General features: G+C 34.2%; 1 protein-coding gene across 8 annotated transcripts in view; it reads right to left on the bottom strand.

The window, feature by feature from the left end:
- The window catches only part of LOC138696340 (DNA polymerase alpha catalytic subunit-like), a 575,659-nt gene that overhangs the window by 494,786 nt on the left and 63,818 nt on the right, over window positions 1–17,055 (bottom strand). For all 8 annotated transcript variants that reach the window (XM_069821156.1, XM_069821155.1, XM_069821153.1 and 5 more), the window contains exons 11-12: window positions 10,481–10,715; window positions 6,353–6,602 (exon numbers count right to left, since the gene is read on the bottom strand). The gene's annotated coding sequence lies outside the window, so the exon portion shown is untranslated. The remainder of the gene's footprint in view (window positions 1–6,352; window positions 6,603–10,480; window positions 10,716–17,055) is intronic.

The raw sequence follows: 17,055 nt of genomic DNA, 5'->3' as shown, positions 1-17,055 counted from the left end.
TACCAGTCCACAGTGGCTATAGTGAGGGTCACGTATGAGTAATCCTAAAAGACTAATTTGGCCGTCTCTTCAGTGTTGCCAACTAATACTAGATATCACCAAAAGAGGATAAAATCACACAATACCATGTACTATAATAATAATAATAATAATAATATTAATAATATTAATAATAATAATAATAATAATAATAATAATATAGTATTAACAATAATGATGTCTTGCTTATTTAGCCTACCACATCCCATCTTTACATCTTACAATGGAATGCTGGCGGTATAACATCAGCCAAGAAGACTGAACTAGCCAATATACTCTCAGATAATAATATAGATATCTTCCTTATTCGAGAAGCAAACCTTAATGCTGACCAATTAAAATATTTTAATTTTAAAGGTTTTAATATGAAACTGTTACCCAAAGATAGACAGATCAGCAGTGGAATTCTCGCAGGTACATCAAAGAAATTAATTACAAATTTTCAAATCATAAAAGAAATGGATAATCAAGACAAATTAGAACTAATAAAAATTGAAGTATGGAAAAATCAACAATATTTCAAAATCTACAGTGCCTATAACCCACCTAATAATCCCCTTGATATAACTTTGTTTGATATACAACCTAAAACTATCATAATTGGTGACTTTAACGCCCACTCCTAACTTTGGGGCTACGATAATGTAAACCAATCTGGAAAAATGATCATGGACCTCCTAAATACTACAACCGCAGAACTTGTCTACAGAAAAGAAGATCCCCCTACTTTCATTCATTATTCTGGTTCTGGTACAAATCCAGACTTATTACTAGTAACATCAGATATCCATCACGAAACCAAGAAAAAAATAATTGAAGACCCTGGATCTGGCCATAGAGTCATCATTGCTTCTATCCATCTCCACCAAAACCAAAAAAAAGAACCCTACAATAACAAAACAACATGGAATTTTAAGAAAGCGAATTGGAAACTATTTACAACAGAACTCGATGAACATCTCAAGGTCAACACACCACTAATGGAAAATACAAACTCAGATAGATTGAACAAATATTTCTGTGAATCTCTTCTTAAAATTGCAAAAAAGCACATTCCACGAGGCAAACCAAAAAAATACACCCCATTCTGGACAGAAAACCTGAATTTATTGAAACAAGATAGAGATAAAGCAAGAACCAAAGCAGAACAAAGCAAAACACCAGAAGATATACTCAAGATTGGAGGAAGAAGACTGCCATTCTTAAAAAAGCAATCATAACAGCAAAAAAGAAATGTTTCAATAAATTTATTGAAAATATTAATTACAGAACTGATAGCACTAAAACATATAACTTTCTGAAGAATATTTCCAATACACAGGAAAATACTAGCCAACCTATTATTCATAATAACAAAACACTAACAGATAGTAGAGATATAGCAAACGCATTTAATAAACACTACTCAAACTCTCACAGATTACATCCCAATACCAAAAAAACTGACAAATTTATCAAAAGAGAATTATATAAAAATAATAAAAACAATATTACTAGTACAAAACCTGAAATATTTCATCAAAATTTTACTTCCAAAGAATTAACTCTAGCTTTACAAAATTTAAAAAAATAGAAATCTCCTGGCCCCGATAACATTCATTCCGAATTTTTGAAACATCTGGGGGAAAAAGCCAAGTCTGTACTTTTATCCATTTTCAATTTATCATGGAACACCTCAATTCCTGCAGCTTGGAAAAAAGCAATCATTGTACCAATTCACAAAAAAGGGAAACCTGCTCATGATGTTAATAGTTATCGACCAATAGCACTATTAAGCATGATAGCAAAAACCATGGAGTCCATGATCTCCAACAGATTAACTTGGTATTTAGAATCCCAAAATCTTTTATCACCAAGACAAGCCGGCTTTCGACAACTACACTCTACCAATGAACAAGTCATATGCCTCGGCCAAGAAATAAAAGACAGTTTTAACAAGAAAGAAGATACCTTAGAAATATTTATTGACTTTCAGCTAGCATATGACTCTGTTTGGAGAAATAAATTATTACTAAAACTCCAGAAATTAGGTATCTCCAGCAATATGTTCAGATGGATATCAGAATTCCTTAGTCAACGATTCATTGCCACTAAATTCAATAACTCACTTTCTAGTTACAAACAAACATATCGAGGTCTACCTCAGGGCGCTGTCCTCAGCACAACTTTATTCAATATTTATATAAATGACTTACCCTCCCTATTAGAGGAATCAAACATGAAAACTGCACTATTTGCAGATGATATAGTTTTGTGGACTTCCGGATCTTACAGACATAGAGACAAAATTCAAAATTCTGCTTTTAAAGCTCTAAATCAACTACATGAATGAAATACATCAAATTTGATGACACTCAATTTAAGCAAAAGTAACTACCAAATATTTTCACTTGGTAAAAAAGAAAGAGAATTCAATATCCAATACAATGGCCAACACCTTCCTAGGACTTATGAATCCAAATATCTTGGAGTTATTTTCGATAGTAAGTTAACATGGAGCAACCATTTGAAATACATTTCTGAAAAAGCTCGTAAAAGATTCTCCCTTCTAAAAAGACTAGCAGGAAAGAAATGGGGATGCTCTAGGAATACTTTGAACACTACATACAAAATGTTTATATAGCCAGTGCTGACATACTGCGGAGAAATTTTAATTACTTCACCTTTCATAAACGAAATGGAATATGTTCAAAACCAAGCTCTCAGACTCATTACTGGTGGAATCAAAACAACTCCAATAGATTCTATGAGATTCCTCACTAATATTAACAGCATCAAAATGACAATAGAAGAAAAAGCACTGATTCAATATGAAAAACTTATTAGATTACCAGGAAACAATTGGCATTCATACAGTCCTCTCTGTAGATTGAAAACTAAAAAAAGTTTCATATCCATTGTTCAAGAATTAAAACAGAAAATCAATATCCCGAATTTAAAAGAAAACCTACAAATTAAACCAAACCCTTTAACTCTATTAAATATGGAATATAATCTAAATTTAACAGAAGAAATACTGAAATCAGAAGTAAACACTGAAATACTAAAACAATTGTCTTTAGAGACAATTAATATTAGATACCCTTCACAAAACTGGCTTCATTTATACACTGACGGATCCTTGATTTCCAGAGAACAAGGTGCCGGTGCAGGTGTTACGTGCTGTCTCTTCTCACTTTATAGATCTCTTGGGTATGGAACAACAAGTTTTGATGGAGAAATCATTGCAATAAATGAAAGTTTCAGGAATCTTTTATGCCACATCAGTAAATTTAAAAATGCAGTTATATTGTCAGACTCCAAAGCAGCTATTCTATCAATAGTCTCTAAACACACATCTTCATCTCAAACAGCAGAAATAACTAAAATGCTCTCTCAATTAATATCACTCAATAAAAGAATTGTATTCCAATGGATATCATCCCATTGTGGAATCCTGGGGAACGAGAATGTGGATGCTTTAGCAAAGAAGGGCAGCACTGCTACTTACAGACCTGTAACTAAATCTACGTATTACTCTGTGAAAAGATTTATTAAATCTACATACTTAGACTTCAACAAACAAAATTTGATAACTTAATCCCAAGGGAAAAAATGGAACTCTCTGCATCAAAATCCACAGTTAATTCCTGATTTACCACGAAAATCGTCTGTAGCTGCATTTAGATTGGCAACAGGCCATGATTGTTTGGCCAAACACCTGCATAGAATTGGAATATATCAGTCCCCTAACTGTCCATTGTGCAACTCAAACCAAGAAATGGATTCGGAACACCTCAAAATCTGTGCTTCAGTGGCTGGTCATGATAATATCTTTGAAAAATATTGGAGTGCAAGAGGTCAAATGACTTTATTGTCAAACGCCTGGCATTAGAAAACAACAACATCTCATCTTTATGTTGTGGAGGTGTTTTCTAACAGGTTCAATAATTTGTGAAAGAGTAGGCCTATATTTTTCTTCTGGACCTCTCGCACATTATGTTAGTAGTTAGTAGATTAGTGTATGATGTAATATTAAAATGTATTTTATCTGACAACATGAAATTCATTGCTTTGATTAAACAGTTTACGAACCACGAGACCTAACCTAAAAATGTATTTTGTTTGATCACGTGAAATGAATAGTATGAATTCCGAAAACGAATGCCACTTTGAAATGTATGCTTTAGAATGTTTACTCCATTACTGTAATAAAAATCTAAACACGAAAGAAATTAATTAAAATGTGAAATGATATTTCTATCGATTACTCAAGGGCATGTATCACACGAAATATGTTATATTTATTTATACTTAGCCTAGCTGACTATAATCTTGAAATTGTAACCACAACACAAAGCAACACATACAATAACTATTATGTATTAATATTAATACTGATATTAATTAATTAATTATTAGTAATGGGCTCAGAAATCTAGAACAATTAGAATTTTCAGAATTTAAACTACTGACAACTTGTGTCACTGCTGCCAACATAACAGTTATAAAATCACTATCAGTTGCAGTATTTCTCAGTACCGAATTTCGAAATGAAGTTGGCAAAAGAAAATTCAACCTGAAAACTAAAAAAAATCACCATAATCCACTAGCTTATGTAGTAATGGGGGAAAAATGGTTAGGTTTCACCCTTAGCGTATTAAGTAAGCTGACCCGGACTATACTATGTGGCAGTAACTTACAGTGACTACTGTAGAGTTAAAGTGAGGGGTTGATCAGTCCTCTACACAACGTCTATATTTTCCTTATTGGTCATTCGAGCTTTATGGTTTCGAAAACTGAATTTAGAAAAATACTCAATTATGAAAGACTGAATTGACAGAAGTATCATTCTTAAGCGTAGTAATAAACTACAAATACTGGACAAGGAAAGATTGTAGGTTTAGATACAACAACCACAAATCCAAGTAAGAACTAATGATGATACTTTCCATTTCGAGCTCAATGTCAATTTTTATCTTTAGTAGGTATCTCATCATTTAATTCTCACAATTTCTGAACTTAAACTTCTATTAAATCCACGATCTTTTTTTCATTTTGTTTCAACATTCACGTTAGTGTGTGCTTAATCACAGTCTGAAAACACTAAAGTAAATTAAAACTGAAATTCAACTGAAAACATTAAACATTTTAATACGTATCTTCAGAGTTGATTTTCATTACTTACTTAGTACATCACTCTGTGATTGTTTTTTTTTATTCGGGAAATGAGTTAAGAAAAAAAAAAGAATGAAAGAATTGGGCTGGCTTGAATAATTGCAACTGTGCTGTATCTCAACATTCTACTTGGAATACAACTGTTTTAATAACTAGGTACAGTAAAATCCCTCATATCCGGCACCCAAATAACTGGCAATACAAAACAATGGCACTTTTGGCTAGGTCAAAAAGAAAAAGTCATTCATGTGAAAGAGAAGAGTCTGACGAAGATGTGAGTGGTTCTCGTAGATCGCACATGCTGCATATCGTGTTTACTCTTTACACTGTTCACGTGTGAAAACATAGACAAAAAAGCCCGTTATGTCCCTGGAGTACAGGGTAGCATCGGTATCTGTCACTTGGACCTTGCAAACAATGCACGAAGACAATATCTTTCAATCTAAAACTTGAACTTGCCCATTTCGAAGGGGTATTGAATGAGTCTAAGTACGAAAGTGTGAAATTCTCTGTTCCTACAGTGCGTAAAAGTTTAATTTGAGTGATGGATAGTATCATGGTTATTACCGCTAAGTGCTGCTGCTGCACAATGGATTCCGGGAAATGCAAGCAAAATATTCTTATGCTCAAATCATCGAGTGCTACTTCATAGCTGCGATGTTGGCTACACTGCTCTTCACGTCACATGACTCACATGACAGCCACTTAAAATTGTCATAAGGTTACGAAAACTTTTAGTATTCTTACGCTATTTTGAATTACTGTATTACAATAATTATTAACTGATGAATGTACTGTACATTACCTTATTCAGTACTAAAAATAAACATTGTATGTATTTCAAAACTATTTTTAATTATCTATATGAAAATTACTCAATTTCAACATGGAAAAAAAATGTTTGTGCAGTAAAGTGCGTCTTTACATAATCTATAAAAGTATTTTCGAATTATCCCGAAAAATCAGTTATCTGGCACGGCTTTGTCCCACAATTTCCGGATGTGGTATTTAAATGAAGTGAATTATTTTATCAAAATTAATGTGTTAGAGAACATCGGAATTCAGGAGGGTCTATACAGACTACATCACAGACCACATTTGGAGGCATCAGAATGTGAGTATCTATGTTTCAACAGTGGTAACAAATGATACTCACACATAGTGGGAATCTTGTTCTGCAGCTATTTGCATTATGTGATAAAAAGTCGAATTCTTCTCAGCTGTCACACTGATGGTGAAATTCTCTGTCACGTTTGTTCCAACCCATAACGTATATGTCACAGTTGCAAGGTCATCTCCTTTAGGATTTTATCGAGCAGTCGTGCCTTCCACTGTCAAATTTGAATCTGCACTTGCCACAGCAGTAGGAGGAAGTGTTGTTGCTGTAGACGGCTGGAGTTTAGCTACTGGAAGAGCAAACATTTATCAAATATGAGTGTTGTTTTGACTTTCCCTGAGTTTAACATTTTGGTTATATGTACAGTTTTCTTTCTACATTACATATAATACGTATAGTCTACCTAAAGAATTATAAACATAAAATATGCAGACTAATAAAGGAAGAGAAATTAATAAAGTATAGAATAATAAATAAATACCACTCCGAAGATGGCCAGGTTGATAACCTCAACCTGTCCACAATTTTGTGTTGGCGGAACTATTAATATATGAATAATATTCTAATTCCTAGATGAAAATTTTCTGACAGGACTAGGGAATGTCTCAGAACAAATGAAGACTATAATTTTATAGTGAAAATAACGAATAAAATGATATGCATATCTTTAAAGTCATTTTTGACATTTCATTTTGTCCTTGGAACAAAAGACAAATCGTGTTTCTAGAGATAATTGCCGCTGTCTAACCTATACAACAGAGTATAGTAAAATATACCATCGTGATGCACTTGGGGAGATATGATAGGTAGCGAAATGTGGTTGCAAATACCAGCTATAACGGCTGGGGGGGGATCATCGTGCTAACCACATGATACCGCCATTCTGGTTGGATGATCGACCACTTGTGCTTCGGCATGTGGGCGTGAGGCCAGCAGCCAGCTGTTCGGTCTAGGCCCTTCACGGGCTGTAGTGCCATGGACTATTATTATAGTAATATATAATGATTACACATATTTCCCCTCCAAATTCATTATTATTGGCTGCTGCTGCTGCTGCTTAAATAATTTCAATTTTTTTTCCTTCCTTTTCATTGCAATCTGTTTTATACTGTTCCAGTCTATTTCGACAGTAAGTTAACATGGAGCAACCATTTAAATATATTTCTGAAAAAGCTCGTAAAAGATTTTCCCTTCACAAAAGACTAGCAAGAAAGAAATGGGGATGCTCTAGAAATACTTTGAACATTACATACAAAACGTTTGTACAGCCAGTGCTGACATACTGCGGAGAAATTTTAATTACTTCACCTTTCATAAACGAAATAGAACGTGTTCAAAACCAGCTCTCAGGCTCATTACTGGTGAAATCAAAACAACTCCAATAGATTCTATGAGACTCCCCACTAACATTAACAGCATCAAAATGACAATAGAAGAAAAAGCACTGATTCAGTATGAAAAACTTATCAGATTACCAGGAAGCAATTGGCATTCATACAGTACTCTCTGTAGATTGAAACCTCAAAAAAGTTTCATATCCATGTTTCAAGAATTAAAACAGAAAATCAACATCTCGAATTTAAAAGAAAAAATAACAAGGTGCCGGTGCAGGTGTTATGTGCTGTCTCTTCTCACTTTATAGATCTCTTGGATATGGAACAACAAGTTTTGATGGAGAAATCATTGCAATAAGTGAAAGTCTCAGGAATATTCTATGCCACATCAATAAATTTAAAAATGCAGTTATATTGTCAGATTCCAAAGCAGCTATTCTATCAATGGTCTCTAGCCACACACCTTCATCTCAAACAGCATAAATAACTAAAATGCTCTCTCAATTAATATCACTCGGTAAAAGAATTGTATTCCAATGGATACCATCCCATTGTGGAATCCTGGGAAACGAGAATGCGGATGCTTTAGCAAAGTACGGCAGTACTGTTACTAAATCTAAATATTACTCTGTGAAAAGATTTATTAAATCTACATACTTAAACTTCAACAAACAAAATTTGATATCACAATCACAAGGGAAAAAAATGAAACTCTCTGCATCATAATCCACAGTTAATTTCCGATTTACCACGCAAATCATCTGTAGCTGCATTTAAATTGGCAACAGGCCATGACTGTTTGGCCAACACCTGCATAGAATTGGAATATATCTGTCCCCTAACTGCCCATTGTGCAATTCAAATCAAGAAATGGATTCGGAACACCCCAAAATCTGTGCTTCAGTGGCTGATCATGACAATATCTTTGAAAAATATTGGACTGTAAGAGGTGAAATGACTTTATTGTCAAACGCCTGGCATTACAAAACAACAACAACATAATTATATGAAACAACAAGTCAAAGTCAGGATAGGAGAATAAATGTCTGAAGAAAGTGAAATAGGGAGAGAAGTACGACAAGGATGCCCTTTATCACCTATCTGTTCAACATCTACTTGGAGAATTTGGTAAAGAACTGTTTTCAGAACATGGGAGGGGTGATAGTAGGAGAAAGAAGAATAAAGTGCATAAAATTTGCTGATAATATGTTGTTGTTAGTAGAAGAGGAGACAACACTAAGGGATATGCTACTGGAGCTAAATGACAGCTGTGAGCAATATGGGATGAAGATAAATGCAAACATGACGAAGACCATGGTTGTCAGAAGAAAAATAAAGAAAACTTGCGAAATTGATTTGTTCATTAATCATCAATAAATTTAAATGAAGTTAAAATTTGAAAACAAAGTCTGCATGGGTTAAAGCCATGCAATTAAGAAAAATTTTACATGGGAGGAACTGTAATAAAACAAAATTAGGGGGTACACGTTTGATACATAAAAAAAAAAATCCCATATAAGGGAAACCCTAATGTAGAGCTTCTCGCTTAATGGTTGATGTAAAATGATATTAATTAAGACATTAAAACAGGGACTGAAATTCCTGAACTATTTACTTTTGTTCACAGGATGAACTTAGCAATGCTGTAGGCTACTTTATGTTCGTTACGTCAAAGATCAACCTGTGTTCATTATCATAACATTACCAGTGTTAGAGATACAAGTTAGTACCTAGGCCTAGCCTATTTTATATGAATATACAGTAAAACCCCGATAAGATGCTGTTCAAGGGACCGCGTATTAACCGGGACCGCGTATTAGGCGGGTATACTAATTTTGACTTATATACAGTATCTATTAGCATTTTTCTTTATTGAAATACATGAGTCATGAAAGGTAATATAGTATTACTCCATTATGTAATTACTGTACTGTATGTCAAAGACATTTACAATATGTACTGTACTTAATTCTTTCGGAAAAAAAAAGTCATTTATAGTTGTTTGCCATGTGCATGTTCTCCAAGTCCTCATGTTTACCACACTTCAGTTTCCTGCGATTACATCTTCCTGACATCGCAGCTGCAGTGATTGAGTCGCGATTTTTTATTATCGTTCTTAATGTCGATGATGGGATTCCTAATGAATCAGGGAGTTGTTTCTGAGTAAGAGTACTGTTCTCATCGTACTTTCGTAAGATTTTCAATTTTTCCGACAAATAAAGTGCTTTTCGTTTAACACTCATTGTAATCACATTCACAGACACTTCAATACACTAAAGGACAACAAACTGACCAGCAAAAATTTCCAGAATTTTATTACGGCCGAGTGAGGAATGCTGTTTGAGAGAGAGGGTTAGCAAGAGGGTAGGGTATTGTAACTGTATGTAAACTTTAACCGCGCAGGTAAGTAGTCGAATAAGAGAGCGTAACAAGAGGGTGAGGTATGAAGTATGAAGGTTTAAATGCGCAGGTAAAGGGTCGAATACCAATACTTTTCAGGTTAATGGCACCAGTGAGTTCAATGACCAAGATGTTTCATTGCTGTTAAAGTACATTGCTGAAAATTACATCGAAAATATTCCACAAAAACAGCATATTATGCGGGACTTGAGCACAACAAACGGGGTATTTTATAAAGGCGTTATATATGAAATGTGCAGGGACCGGACAAAAAAACCTATTACACGGGACAGCATAATAAGCGGGCGCGTCTTATCGAGGTTTTACTGTAATTTTATTGAATTCATACTGGTACCCATTTGTGGTTGATCTTGAATCCTTTCATTTTCTTGTGCTTGTAAACACTTGACTGTTTATTAAATGTTACACTTACCACTAGTGGTGAAAGTTCCTCCAGAATTACCACTACCACAATTGAGGTCTCTAACAGAGCTGAGTCGTCGTGGTCCCAAGCCAAGCACAACTTCAGTAGTTGTAAACACATCTCCAAACGAACCATCAGGAGCCTGACGAGATACCAAGTAGTTTATAGCACTGCTGCGGTTCTAGTGCACTGGGCCAATGTTGCCACCATTGCCAGCAAGTTCACTATCTGCAGCCTCTAAAGCCTATAATATGAAAATAGTTTTTCTGTCAGCTACACAGAGGACTGTGACAATTTGATGTTACTATACAGTGAAACCTCTCCTTATGGACACCCCCAAAATAAGGACACTCCTCATATATGTACAGATATTTATGTCCCAACTGAAATAATCTAAAAATAATGATAAATTTAACTCTCATTTACGGATACTCTCAGACAAAGACACGGACAGCTGTTTCACATCCTAAAGCTTGATTTACCTCCTGATTGCGGACAGAACTGAATTTCAAGACCTAATGTGTTACAAAAATGGAAAATTTAGTTTTGAGAACTGTACAAAAATTCCTTAACATGAAACATAACATAAGGGTCTCGTAGGCTACCACTAGCCCAGCCGGCTACCCCTTGTTAGTTGCAAGTGGATGGATAAAAAAAAAATCATAAAATTTAATCGTGAAATTGTATTCGACACATAATAGGGTTAGTAGGATTATTCTCTTCACTTCAATCAGTTGTTCTGTTTCGGGAGACATGGCACCTGAACGTAAAGGTTAAGTTGAAAACTGTAAATTACAGTACTGCATAACTGTAGACCTAGAATAAAATTGCATGGCACAGTACTGTATTTTCCTTTTTCGGTCTTATCTACTGTACTTCAAAGTCGCAAGTAGTACAGTATACTGTTTTTAGAGTTAAACTACAGTAATACATTTCACTTAAAGTGTGAAGGCATACATAATGCATATTATAAATTTACTGTTAGGTTGGGGAGCCTCCCTCCCAATACAGGGCACCTCTCAGATGCTGACAGATTGTTACGACCCTTCGATGTCCGTAAATGAGAGGTTTCACTGTATTATCAAATTGTTGGGAATAGTCAAGAGCTAATGACAGGGTAGGAAACTCTTCCATGTATTGAGCGATATATGCAACGAGCAAAAGCTACAAGTAGACCCTATTCCTAAAATTTCAGAAAAATCGAAAATCAATATAGATTGGCCTATTTCTATTGAAAGACAGAAAATTTTCTGTAAGACCTTATCACATATTGTTCATTTGTGTGTGTTTTAATGTACCTATTTTTATATTTCTTTTAGTATATTTATATATTATTTTTATTTATGTATTTGTTTTGATTTGTGCTATATAATTGTGTATGATTTACTGGATGAATGAACTCTGAAAGCCTAAAATCTCGTATGATGAAATCTTATTACTAGAGCCCGAATGTATATGCATTTATAATACTTAAAGTAAGCAGGCATAAAGGGCAATTAAAAAATAAACAGGCACAATAGGCAGGCAAAGAGGCAATTAACTCTCGACATTTATCTGGGGTCTTTTCTGACCCCACACAATCTTTTATTGTTAATATCTACATTCATATACTCCGAAATGTTTCAGTATAGGGTAACCAGACGTCTGGATTTTACCAGACATGTCCTGCTTGTATTTTGTGAAGAGGAAATGTCTTTCAGTAACTTTGGGGATTTCAATAAACAGGTGTGAAATTTTTTACATGTAAAATGCTTCAAATTATATTGTACTGTTACAATACCTTCCACTGCTTCTACTGATAGTCTGTTCCTTTCATCTGACCGTTGAGTGTTGATTAGTGAAAATATCCTGTCAAACTTATCAAATTACATAGTGATAAACACAAATATACAGTTATTTACATCACCCCTCCCATGTTTGACGGCTTTAACAATAAATCTTTGATAACTTGTATGGCTTATCGGACTAAACATGGTTTTTAAATTTAAATGGACAAACTAGGCAAAATAAAAATTAACTCTACTCTGAAATAATCCTCTGAGGTTCTGGCTGATATGTACATCTATTATCAGGCAGTATATCTCACTTGACAATATGTCGGAGAAAGAACAATTATTTGTAATTTGTATGCATCTAAAGTTTGATTAGTGTAATATGTAGCTAGTCGGCGATGTATATAATGGAGGAAGAAAGAAACTGGCCATCCTACTTCATTATTTCCTGGCCTAGGCCAAATTGCCTCATAAATGGTGCCTTCTTGTATCACTTGTAAGGTTCAAACCTGTCTTCGGACAGTTGACTAAAGAACAACTCTGAAATACCTCGAAATGCATTTACATCTGTATAACTTTAGTATATGTCTTATCACTGAAAATATTACAGAGCCTTCAAATAGAAGTTCATGAAGCACACTGTTTGCTGACAAAGTCGGGTATTCATAGCCCCTGAAGTCAAGTGCATGGATTTATCATGCAAATTACAGTAACCACCTACCTTTGTCATAGAAGATGTTGGAAATAATTTCATTGTGCTGCCACACATCTTTCATATCTTTTAAGAAAATTTGTATTAACACGCATTATCTCTTCTTCTTGCTGCAATTTCCCTTCTTATATTGTCTTTCAGTTCTTCCAACATATGCGAGTTAATCCAATACAGTTTACCTTTTATTTTAAGTTCTTCCATAAAAAGAAAATGTATACAGTATTGCAAGAATATCCACTGTAAGATATAACAAACATGGCCAACAAAACAGTTTATTTAGTTTTTTCGACCCTGCCAACCAATACACATTGTTGTATTGAGCTGTACTGAACGAGCGCACATATTCTCTATAATGTCTGTCTTCTCTTGAATAGTCCTTCGGGAAAATGGATTTAATAATAAGGTTTCAATAACACACAATTCCGAACTCATTGCAATTCTTCAAATTAATGTTTAAGAATTAATAATACATGCAGCAGCTAACATATGCATTCCGCTCATACAATTACATTGCACTCGCAAATCACAGCACATTCTCACTGCCAATACTGGTCTGTGTAACGTTAAATAGTCGTTGGTGTAGCTCTCGGACCAGAGCTTCAAACAACACATAACAGAAGCATGTGCGCCTAGGACGGGCCAAGGAGGAAGGCACTTGCGCGCGCATCATATTCTCGCTATTTCTACGTCTTTCCTGTAGCTCCAAGAAACGAGCAAGCATTGCGATATTTGCGGTTTGCAACCTGCGGATGGTATTACGCCTATACAGTATTTAAAAAATCAAAATAAATTTTAATGTATGTAACGCCATTTTGAGAAATACACATTCTACGAAAATATTGGGCTTGCGCAGCAAGCATAGCATGCCCTGAGAAATCATCCCTGGTAAACACCATTATCTTATGTTAAAGGAGTGGAAATTTTCAATGGTTTTCATAAAACAATCATAGTCCAAACACTGACCAGGACGATGGTAGCATTTACAAATATCACATTCATATCATTTTAAACATTTATGCATACAATTTTAAACAGCAGTAGACTTGCAGTATTGCTTCTTATGTACACGGCAAAAGCCACCTCAAAGAAAAATACTTTAACATGCCAATTATTGTATTAGTTATGGACTCATCTTTAGGTACAGAAGTAACCCCATGGAAGAAATGTAAACAACAAAAGGAGAATAAATAGGATATAATAAAGAAAAAGAAGATTAAAAGAGGCGCACACTTCAGCCTCAACAGAGAATTTTCTCTTAAAACAACGATTGTCTACAGTTACCTACATTTACACATGTATTTCTATGAGGCAATTTAAGTTATAAATGTACTTCAGTTTTCCGCAGTTTCTATAACACCGTAAGAAATGACATAATGAATTTCATACTTGAAGTGTCAACAACAATCATGTCAGATAGTTTTTTGTTTTCTCCTGAAAATTTAAGTTTTTGTACTCTGGTTTTTTTTTTTTTTTTCAAAAAACCCTTCAATTACTTTGATGGACTGTTTTTGAGACACTCCATATATTACCAATATAGAATTCTATCTTCAATATCAAAGAAAAATACCATTTACATACAAATAATCATGTAAATGAGGCCCACAGATTTATTCTCTCGTCCAATGAAAGTCGGTTTCTTCCGAGGTTTTGCCCAGCCATGAGACTGACGCCGGATGGTCTACAGCAAGTCCTCGGCCTCTTCATTTAACTCCGTTTGGTCTGATTACTGGTTGGAGGTTTTCCAAGGTTTCTCTAAACCATAAGGCAAATGCCAAGTAATCTTTTGGCGAATTCTCGGGCCTCACCTCATCTCACTACATCTCGCCAAAATATTGTAGAAAATTGCAAAATTGTAAAACTGTAAAAATTGTAAAATACTGTAAAAATTGTAATTGTAATTGTAATATTGTAAAATTTGAACTTGTTCCACATCTTAAAACTTCATTGCTAATGTAAGATTTATGGAATATAATAAATGAAATGAAAATGAAAAAAAAAAAAATCTTTCCATCCAAAAATCCATCATCCTATTCCAGGATTGAATTGAAATGCAAGCATAGTAACCACTAAATCATCAAATATGCTTTTATTTATAATTATCACAGCTCTATTATTTTAAAATAATTACTTCTTAAGTAGATTTGAGCCGTTCAGAGTAAAAGTGGTGTAAGTCAGGAATGGGTAATGAGGTTTAAAGTAAAAATTCTGTAAAATACAGAGCAAAGTAGGAATTAATATGTCCTTCTTGCTATTCACTGAATACTAATAGTTTAAATAAATTGAATATTAACTGTTACTTTGCTCTGTATTTTACAGAATGTTTACTTTAACCCTCATTACCCATTTTTGACTTACACCACTTCTGCTCTGAACGGCTCGTTTATATCAATATGTGAAGGCGGTACAATGGTCAATGTTAAATACACGTACCTGCCATAAAATAATCGATTTTATTAGGATAAATGTGATTACTTGATACAGTGAATGAATCATTTACATTTCAGATTGATTACACTAGTCGACAAATTTTAACTTTTTGTCTGTCACAGAAATGAAATCAGCTGATTTTTACTAAATCGACCCTGCTGATTACGAAAATGGCAGCGAAAAATCTGTAACACGTAACATTTTTGTGCGACAGAAGGGGAAATATTTTGATTAAAAAAAAACGTTTTCGCGCATTTCAAAAGACGTAATTACAACAGTGAAAATAAATAAATTCCTAAGATGCAAAATTTATACACAAAATACACTGACGTTTCACAGAAAAATAATAACGTCGCATAAATAATAATTACAATAAGAAAAAAATGGCATTATGTTCCTTTTTTCCCTTCAATATAGGCTTTTACTTTATTAATTTAAAACTGGATCAAAGTAACTATAATTTTTTAAGGTTTATAAATTAAATTGATTAAAATCTCAAATCAAATAATTTAGGAGCCCTACATTGAAGTAAACAACCATATACAGATTTCAAGCTAGATTTAAAAAAAAAGTATTTAGTTACTTAGAGTTATTTTTTCCTCTTGTAGTTTGAGTCACCTTCTCTGAACAAAAACCAACAGTAGTCCCCAATCATATTAGAATCCCACCTTCCTTGATATCGTTGTTCTATCCTGTGGATCATCGCTTACAGCTCCTAAGTTCTCTAGGAAAAGAGTCCAGATTGGAATGGAGGAAATGTATTTTCAATGACATTCGACAACCAAGCTTCTGGTAACTATGCAGGAGTTCTTGTACAAACTGTTGGTAATTGTCAGCTTTATTGTTACCTAAAAATCCACTAACAACACTTACAAAGGCATTCCAAGCTTCTTGTTCCTCAACATTTAATTTTTTTTCAAAGCTCTCATCTTTCAAAAGTTTCCTAATTTGAGGGCCAACAAAAATTCCCTCTTTCACTTTAGTCTCACTGAGTTTCGGAAACATATTCCTTACATATGCAAAACCTTCTCCATTTTTATGGATAGCTTTAACAAAACTCTTCATTAAACTAAGCTCGATATGTAAAGAAGGAAGCAGTAATTTTTCCGGTTTTACTAAAGGGACATACTTGATATTATGTTCTCCTGGGACATAGCTTTCTCTGGGAAGCCAGTCTTCACTCTGTAGTGTTTTTCAGTCGCTCTACTACCCCACAAACAGAGAAAGCAACAGTATTTTGTGAATCCATCCTGAAGTCCGAGCAATAAGGCAACAATTTTCAAATCTCCGCAGAGTTGCCAGCAGTATATTTTATATTGGACTGCATCTAGTAACACTGACAAATTTATATAAGTTTCCTTCATATCTACTGAATACGCCACTGGAATTGATGGTTTAGTGTTTCCATTGTGCAATAACACTGCTTTTAAACTTATTTTGGAAGAATCTATGAATAATCTCCATTCCTCTGGGATGTGTTGAAATCCTAGTTCTTCCATTAAGCCATCTATATTTACACACATTCACATAGAATTCTTCATTATAAAATACTTTGAAAACCGTTCATGTCTCTTCCTGCACAATGAAATTTTAGTATCTGGTGCTAGCAGGTTCCATTGTTGCAGTCTAGACCCTAAAATCTCAGCTTGTTGTTTAGTGAGATTAAGATCTCT

This window comes from Periplaneta americana, chromosome 3 (assembly GCF_040183065.1).
Source record: "Periplaneta americana isolate PAMFEO1 chromosome 3, P.americana_PAMFEO1_priV1, whole genome shotgun sequence".
Lineage (NCBI taxonomy): Eukaryota > Metazoa > Arthropoda > Insecta > Blattodea > Blattidae > Periplaneta > Periplaneta americana.
This window is presented reverse-complemented; position numbering and strand designations above follow the sequence as displayed.